This window comes from Callithrix jacchus, chromosome 7 (assembly GCF_049354715.1).
Source record: "Callithrix jacchus isolate 240 chromosome 7, calJac240_pri, whole genome shotgun sequence".
Classification (NCBI taxonomy): Eukaryota; Metazoa; Chordata; class Mammalia; order Primates; family Cebidae; genus Callithrix; species Callithrix jacchus.
This window is the reverse complement of record NC_133508.1, coordinates 126,406,893-126,416,251: the sequence shown is the minus strand read 5'-3', so window position 1 is coordinate 126,416,251 and position 9,359 is coordinate 126,406,893. Positions and strand designations below refer to the sequence as shown.

The 9,359-nt window shown below is 40.5% G+C and overlaps 1 long non-coding RNA gene across 5 annotated transcripts in view; it reads right to left on the bottom strand.

The window, feature by feature from the left end:
• Positions 1-9,359, bottom strand: part of LOC118143016 (uncharacterized) — a 49,133-nt gene that overhangs the window by 21,968 nt on the left and 17,806 nt on the right. For all 5 annotated transcript variants that reach the window (XR_013520242.1, XR_013520244.1, XR_013520243.1 and 2 more), the window contains one exon: positions 8,859-8,954. This is a non-coding gene — a long non-coding RNA (uncharacterized LOC118143016). The remainder of the gene's footprint in view (positions 1-8,858; positions 8,955-9,359) is intronic.

Sequence of the window (9,359 nt, the reverse complement as noted above, 5' to 3'; positions counted from 1 at the left end):
ACCAGTTTTTCCAGGTAGATGTCGGGAGATAAATCTTACAGCATGAATAAAATAAGACTTGCGCTAGTATTTTTGTGTACATCAGATACAATACTCTTCTCATCTTTTTCTCTTTGTCATGATTTTTCAATTTTTTTTTTTATTTTTTCCACTGTTGTTTTATGTCACGCACTTTGCTAACATTCTTTAAGTTATTCTGAGACCAACTCAAGATGGTGCGGTGAGAACAACCCAGGATTGAAGCTCTTGGTAAATGCGTGGAGGGTGAGTCAGGGCCGAATTCCCAGACAGATCTTTGTTGCCCACAGAACGGGGAAATTCCCAGGTATAAAAGAGATGTGGGACGCCAGCAAAGTGGTTTTGGCTGGTGCAGCTGGCGGCCAGCACTGCAGCGGCACTCCACAGCACTCCACAAAGCGCACTTGTCCGGGTGTCCTGTTGAACCGGCAATCTGAGACTTGTGAGGGCAGATTGGCATATCCATCTGATTGAATGGGACTTGGACAGTGAGCCAGGCCAGGAGATTCCAGGGAAACGGCGTTTGGGCCAGGGCAGTGGGACAAACAAAACAGCGATTCCAAATGTTCCGGGTGGAGAGTTTCACTGCAGGCACAGCTGAACCCAGGATGGTGCAGCTCGGTGGGGGAGGGGCGTTTGCAATTACCAAGGCAACCCGCCCCTGCTGAGGTACACTCCCACTGCTGAAGCAGCTTGCCATTGCTGAGGAAACCTGCCACAACAGAGAGACTCTGCCACAAGGTGTAGCTTGTGCAGCAGGGCAGAAACCGCAGCAGCAGGGCAGAGCCTGCAGCAACAGGGCAGACCTCACACCAGCAGGGTGGAGCCTCGGCAGGCAAATAGTGACTAGACTCCCTCCTAGCTGGGCAGGACAGTGCAACGGACACATAAAGGGGTTTTTTATGAGTTCTGCCACAGCAGAATTAAATGTAGCAGCCTAACATCCCTGAATGAACAACAGAGCTCACAGATCAGCACTTGAGATCCTATAAAGTACAGACTGTCACCTCAAGCAGCTCCCTGACCCCTCTATATCCAGAAAACTGACATTTGGCAGGCATCATTCTGAGACAAAGATAGCAGAAAAAGAAACTGGTAGCATCCCTCACTGTTTTGCAGCCACTATAGGTGCACCCCAGAAAAGCAGGGCCTGGGGTGGACCTCAGCAGTCATACAGTGGAGAAGCTAGACTGGTAGAAGAAAAACCAAGTAACAGAAATACTTCATCATCAACAATCTGGGCGTCCACTCAGAGACCCAATCGAAAAGTCAGCAACTACTCAGACGACAGGTGGATAAATCCACAAAATGAGAAGAAATCAGAGCAGAAAGGAGGAAAACACCCGAAACCAGAACACCGCGACTCCTACAAAGGACCAAAACTCCTCACCAGCAAGGGAACAAAGCTGGACGGAGAATGACTGTGATGAAATGATGAAATTAGACTTCAGAAGGTGGATAATGAGAAACTTTTGTGAGCTAAAAGAACATGTTTTAAATCAATACAAAGAAACTAAGAACCTTGAAAAAAGATTCGAGGAAATGATAACAAGAATGCATAACTTTGAGAGGAATATGAATGAATTGAAGGAGCTGAAAAACACAATACGAAAACTTCGCAAAGCATGCATAAGTTTCAACAGCCGAATTGACCAACCAGAAGAAAGAATATCAGAAGTTGAAGATCAACTCAATGAAATAAAATGAGAAACCAAGATTAGAGAAAAAAGTGCAAAAAGGAATGAACAAAGTCTCCAAGAAATGTGGGACTATGTGAAGAGACCTAACCTATGTTTGATAGGTGTACCAGAATGTGATGAAGAGAATGAATCCAAACTGGAAAATATTCTTCAGGATATTATCCAGAAAAATTTCCCCAACCTAGCAAGGCAGGCCAACAATCAAATGCAGGAAATACAGAGAACACCACAAAAATATTCCCAAGAAGAGCAACCCCAAGGCAAATAATCGTCAGATTCAACAAGGTTGAAATAAAGGAGAAAATGCTAAGGGCAGCCAGAGAGAAAGGTCAGGTTACCCACAAAGGGAAGCCCATCAGACTCACAGCAGATCTCTCAGCAGAAACTCTACAAGCCAGAAGAGAGTGGGGGCCAATATTCAACATCCTTAAAGAAAAGAACTTTCAACCCAGAATTTCATATCCAGCCAAACTGAGCTTCATAAGTGAAGGAAAAATAAAATCCTTTGCGAACAAGCAAGTACTCAGAGATTTTGTCACCACCAGGCCTACTTTACAAGAGCTCCTGAAAGAGGCACTACACATAGAAAGGAACAACCAGTACCAGTTCCAATATTGCACTAAATGCTAAAGAGCATCAACATAATGAAGAATCTACATCAACTAATTGGCAAAACAGCCAACTAGCATCAAAATGGCAGTATCAGATTCACACATAACAATATTAATCCTAAATGTAAATGGACTAAATGCACCAATCAAAAGACACAGACTGGCAAATTGGATAAAAAACCAAAACCCATCAGTGTGCTATATCCAGGAAACCCATCTCACATGCAAGGATACACAAAAGCTCAAAATTAAGGGATGGAGGAAGATTTACCAAGCAAATGGAGAGAAAAAAAAAAGCTGGAGTTGCAATTCTTATCTCTGATAAAATAGACTTTAAAGCAACAAAGATCAAAAGAGACAAAGAAGGCCATTACATAATGGTAAAAGGATTGATAAAACAAGAAGAGCTAATGATCCTAAACATATATGGACCCAATACAGGAGCACCCAGATACATAAGGCAGGTTATTAATGACTTACAAAGAGACTTAGACTCCCACACAATAATAGTGGCAGACTTTAAAACCCCACTGTCAATATTAGACAGATCAACCAGACAGAAAATCAACAAGGATATCTAGGGCTTGAACTCAGACCTGGAACAAGCAAACCTGATAGACATTTACAGACCTCCCCACCCCAAATCCACAGAATATACATTCTTCTCAGCACCACATCACACCTACTCTAAAATTGACCACATAATTGGAAGTAAAGCACTCCTCAGCAAATGCAAAACAACTGAAATCATAACAGTCTCTCAGACCATAGTGCAATCAAGTTAGAACTCAGAATTTAGAAACCAACCCAGAACCCCACAGCTTCATGGAAACTAAACAACTGGCTCTTGAATGTTGACTGGATAAACAATGAAATGAAGGCAGAAATAAAGAAGTTCTTTGAAACCAATGAGAACGAAGACACAACATGTCAGAATCTCTGGGACACATTTAAAGCAGTCTCTAGAGGAAAATATATAGCAATAAGTGCCCATATGAGGAGAATGGAGAGATCCAAAATTGACACCCTATCGTCAAAATTGAAAGAGCTAGAGGAGCAAGATCAAAAAAACTCAAAACGTAGCAGAAGAAAAGAAATAACTAAGATCAGAGTAGAACTGAAGGAGATAGAGACACGAAAAACCCTTCAAACAATCAATAAATCCAAGAGCTGGTTTTTGGAAAAGATCAACAAAATAGAAAAACCACTAGCCAGATTGATTAAAAATAAAAGAGAGAACAACCAAATAGATGCAATAAAAAATGATAAAGGGGAAATCACCACAGATTCCACAGAAATTCAAACCATCATCAGAGAATATTACGAACAACTCTATGCACATAAACAGGTAAACCTGGAAGAAATGGATAAATTCCTGGACTCCTGTGTCCTCCCAAGCCTAAACCAGGAGGAAGCTGAAACTATGAATAGATGAATAACAAGGTTAGAAGTCGAGGGAGCAATTAAGCCTACCACACAAAAAAAGCCCAGGTCCAGATGGGTTCACAGCCGAATTCTACCAGACACACAAAGAGGAGCTGGTACCCTTCCTTCTGAAACTATTCCAAATAATCCAGAAAGAAGGAATCCTTCCCAAATCATTTTATGAGACCAACATCATCCTGATACCAAAACCCGGCAGAGACCCAACAAGAAAAGAAAACTTCAGGCCAATATCCATGATGAACATAGATGCAAAAACCTTCAATAAAATATTGGCAAGCCGATTGCAATAGCAAATCAAAAAACTTAACCATCATGATCAAGTGGGATTCATCCCGGGATGCAAGGCTGGTTCAACAGATGCAAGTCTATAAACATAATTCACCACATAAACAGAACCAAAAACAAAAACCACATGATTATCTCAATTGACACAGAGAAGGCATTCGACAAAATTCAACAGCCCTTTATGCTAAAAACCCTCAATAAACTCGGTATCGATGAAACGTATATCAAAGTAATAAAAGCTATTTACGACAAACCAACAGCCAGTAGTATCATCCTGAATGGGCAAAAACTGGAAGCATTCCCTTTGAAATCCGGCACTAGACAAGGATGCCCTCTCTCACCACTCCTATTCAATATAGTACTGGAAGTTCTAGCCAGAGCAATGAGGGAAGAAAAAGAAATAAAGGGCATTCAACTAGGAAAGGTGGAAGCCAAATTGTCTCTATTTGCAGACGACATGATAGTATACCTAGAAGACCCCATCGCCTCAGCCCAAAAACTCCTGAAACTGATAAGCAACTTCAGCAAAGTCTCAGGATATAAAATCAATGTGCAAAAATCACAAGCCTTCCTCTACACCAATAACAGACTTAAAGAAAGCTAAATCAAGAATGAACTGCCTTTCACAATTGCTACAAAAAGAATAAAATACCTAGGAATACAACTCACAGGAATGTAAGGGACCTCTTCAAAAAAAACTAAAAACCACTGCTCAACGAAATAAGAGAGGGCACAAACAGATGGAGAAACATTCCATGTTCATGGTTAGAAAGAATTAATATCATGAAAATGACTATACTGCCCAAAGTAATTTACAGAATAAACACTATTCCCATCAAGCTACTATTGACTTTCTTTACAGAACTGGAAAAAACCACCATGAACTTCATGTGGAACCAAAAGAGAGCCCGCATAGCCAAGTCAATTCTAAGCAAAAAGAACACAGCGGGGGGCATCACACTACCGGATTTCAAACTATACTACAAGGCTACAGTAATCAAAACATCATGGTACTGGTACCAAAACAGAGATATAGACCAATGGAACAGAACAGAGGCATCGGAGGCAACACCACATATCTACAACCATACAATCTTTGATAAACCTGACAAAAACAAGCAATGGGGAAAGGATTCCCTGTTTAATAAGTGGTGTTGGGAAAACAGGCTAGCCATGTGCAGAAAGCAAAAACTGGACCCCTTCCTGACACCTTACATTAAAATTAACTCCAAATGGATTAAAGACTTAAACATAAGACCTGGCACCATAAAAACCCTAGAAAAAAATCTAGGCAAAGCCATCCAGGACATAGGAGTAGGCAAGGACTTCATGAACAAAACACCAAAAGCATTGGCAACAAAAGCCAAAATAGACAAATGGGACCTAATCAAACTCCACAGCTTCTGCACAGCAAAAGAAACAGTCACTAGAGTGAATCGGCAACCAACAGAATGGGAAAAAATTCTTGCATTTTACCCATCTGACAAAGGGCTGATATCCAGAATTTACAAAAAACTCAAACAGATTTACAGAAAAAAAACAAGCAAGCCCATTCAAAAATGGGCAAAGGATATGAACAGACACTTTACAAAAGAAGACATATATGAGGCCAACAATCATATGAAAAAATGCTCATCATCACTGGTCATCAGAGAGATGCAAATCAAAACCACATTGAGATACCATCTCATGCAAGTTAGAATGGTGATCATTAAAACATCTGGAGACAACAGATGCTGGAGAAGATGTGGAGACAAAGGAACACTTTTACACTGTTGGTGGGAGTGTAAATTAGTTCAACCATTGTAAAAGACAGTGTGGTGATTCCTCAAGGCCTTAGAAATAGAAATTCCATTTGACCCAGCAATTCCATTACTGGGTATATATCCAAAGGACTATAAATCGTTCTACTATAAGGACACATGCACACGAATGTTCACTGCAGCACTGTTTACAATAGCAAAGACCTGGAACCAACCCAAATGCCCATTGATGATAGACTGGATTGGGAAAATGTGGCACAGATACACCATGGAATATTATGCAGCAATCAGAAATGATGAGTTCGTGTCGTTTGTAGGGACATGGATGGATCTGGAGAACATCATTCTCAGCACACTGACACAAGAACAGAAAATGAAATACTGCATATTCTCAATCACAGGCGGGTGATGAAAAATGAGAACACATGGACACAGGGAGGGGAGTACTACACACTGGGGTCTATAGGGGGGAAAAGGGGAGGGCCAGCGGAGGGGGGAGCTGGGGAGGGATAGCCTGGGAAGAAATGCCAAATGTGGGTGAAGGGGAGAAAGGAAGCAAAACACACTGCCATGTGTGTACCTATGCAACTGTCTTGCATGTTCTGCACATGTACCCCAAAACCTAAAATGCAATAAAAAAACCCAAAAAACAAAAAACAAAAAAACAAGCAAAAAAAAGTTATTCTTAGCTTTTAAAAATGATACTTAAGAAAGCCTTAATAGGACTATAGAACAGGTACTCCCTACTCCCCAACCCTCCAACACAATATAACACATTAGTTCATTTGTATTTAAGATTTATCTTGTTTATGCCTCAATTTCGGTATCATTCTTACCTTTTAAACAGCTAATATTTTGTATCTAGTTCTGTGCAAGCAAAAAGCAATCTTATTCTTTCTTATAATTCCCCTTTTACTTAATCAGAACATTTTTTTTCCAGTTTGTTCATTAGTCACGCTCAGGTAAAAGAATAGTCTCTCTTTCTAAAGAAAAACAAAATATCATTTGACCTAAATCTGTAGATGTCTCTCTGAGTTTTGACTTAAAGTTTCTCTCGTTGTATCCTGCATCCCCTCAGGTCCCACTCATTCACACAGCCCAGGCCTGATTCAGCCTTACAGGCACACAGTGAGAAAGGAGCAGGGCTTTTCTTTTTTCATTTCCAGCTCTATACCTCCCACAGGGTATACTAGCTCATGCTTATGATACCTTCAAGTTGTAACACTAGAGGGCAGGGAATTAAGGAAAAGAAACCTTACATGATACATAAGTGATCTGGTGTTGTCACCTTCTGGTGGTGGCTTAAGTCCTTAAGGATGATTTGGATTCTTTGCTGATTCCCTCTGTCTGGACCTTGCAGTAGCACATCCCTATTGTAGTCCACTTCTGATTCCTTTCCTCAAATTTTCTCTTCTAAGGATCCACTTATTCCATATATGCTTGCTGTTGAGATCAATGCACCTTGACATGTTGACATCTGGTGCAAGATTCCTTCAAGATGACTCAAGTCCAGAACACCCCAGTGATTCTACCCAGGAGAAAAGCTCATGCGCATCTACCTGCCACACACAGCAGGGACAGGAGGCCCCCAAGTCTCTTTTCTTTCCTACTTGGCCGCAAACCATTCCACCCTAGACTATCACTTTTAAATACTTTTAGGCATGAGTCAGGCACCAGGGCTAGTGTCCCCAAATCCCAAAGAGCACATATCAGCTTTTCAAGAGAATCTTTAAGTGCCCATTGCTACTTCGTTTGTAAAGGTAGTAAGAAAGCAGCGCCTCTCATTGCCGTATGAGGAAAATGAGCAAAGATAAAAAGAGGGTGGGGATCAATTCACACCAATACCTCTCTCAAAAGAACTCTCTGCTGCTAATCTACTCTGATCAGTGTCTTCACCTCATCTTATATTCCCTGGATACAACTTGGTGTAAGACCTACACAATCTCTCAGTACTATTCTTTTAGAAAATGAATAATCGAACTTTCACACTTGGAGGGGAAAGGTAGAGATAAATACTGCCAGATTGTTCTAGTCCACTTTCGTTTCTAGTCTACTTTCAGGAATAAACAGCAGTGATTAAACATAATTTAACCATTTTTTTAACAAACTGAATTATTTGAACCAAGTGCCAGAATCTTGTGGCATTGTGAACTGGCATAAAATGTAGTTTAAAATCTTTGTAGTATATTTGCTGTAAAATGAAGATGATAGTACTTGCCTCACAATCTGGTACTGAGGAATAAATTAAATTTAATAAATAATATCTGGAAAGAAGTTAACACAAAGTCTGCAATATAATAGGCACTAAATGTAATATGCTGCTGCTTCTTCTTCTTCTTCTTCTTCTTCTTCTTCCTCTTCTTCTTCTTTTTTGAGACAGAGTCTTGCTGTCTTACTCTTATCATCCAGGCAGGAATAGAGTGGAGTGGTGCTATCTCAGCTCACTACAACATCTGCCTCCCTGGTTGAATCAATTCTCCTTCCTCAGCCTCCCAAGTGGCTGGGATTACAGGCACACACCACCATGCCTAACTAATTTTTGTGTTTTTAGTAGAGATGGAGTTTTGCCATGTTGGCCAGCCTGGTCTGGAACTCCTGACCTCAAGCGATCCTCCTGCCTTGGCCTCCCAAAGCACTGGGATTACAGGCATGAGCCACTGTGCCCAGCTGAATGCAACATACTTTTCATTATAACACTAACCCAGCCTTCAATGCTGCAAATATATTTGATTTCGGTAATATTTAAAGACTTCTTATTAAAACAGTATGCCATTTTCCACCTCTCAATTTAGTTAATATTAAAAAGCTTTATTCCACCTATGGGGGGTGGGCATGAAGGAATGAAAGCAAATTTATTAATATATCTCAAAAAACCTTTAATAAAAACACCATCTCTTACCTTAATTCTCCACTCCCAGTTTCATTCTTTCAAGCAAAATACATATGGAAGGCTACATCCTTAGTTTGGTGCTAGATACTCACCAGTATATAAGAAATGTCCTTTACTTCACCTGCTGCATCTCTGAGTAACTAACCTGTTTCGATGTGAGTGTGTCAAATATTCGAAGAAGTTGGACTTTAAAACAATATGATGCCTCCTCAACCTTTGCTTTCCACAATGTCACCCAAACCTGAAATAAGTAAGATGATATTTCACATGATATGATGGGCTTTTAAAAACAAGAAGAAATGATATCTAAGATTTCTTCCAAAAATAAAATTTGAAGATGTTATTGCAACCACTAGCATAGCTCCCAGAAAATTCTTTACAGTTTTAACCCACTGCTTTACACTCAGAAGTTTGAGGTTCAGTGTATCTAGTCTGTTACAGAGGTTGCTTTTTTTCTTTCCTTATAATTATCTGTTCTCAGAAGGTAACTTGAAAAGCTCCAGTACATTGTAGAGGTGAGATAAAAACACAAAGATCGGCCAGGCGCGGTGGCTCACGCCTGTAATCCCAGCACTTTGGGAGGCCGAGGCGGGTGGATCACGACCTCAAGAGATCGGGACCATCCTGGTCAACATGGTAAAACCCC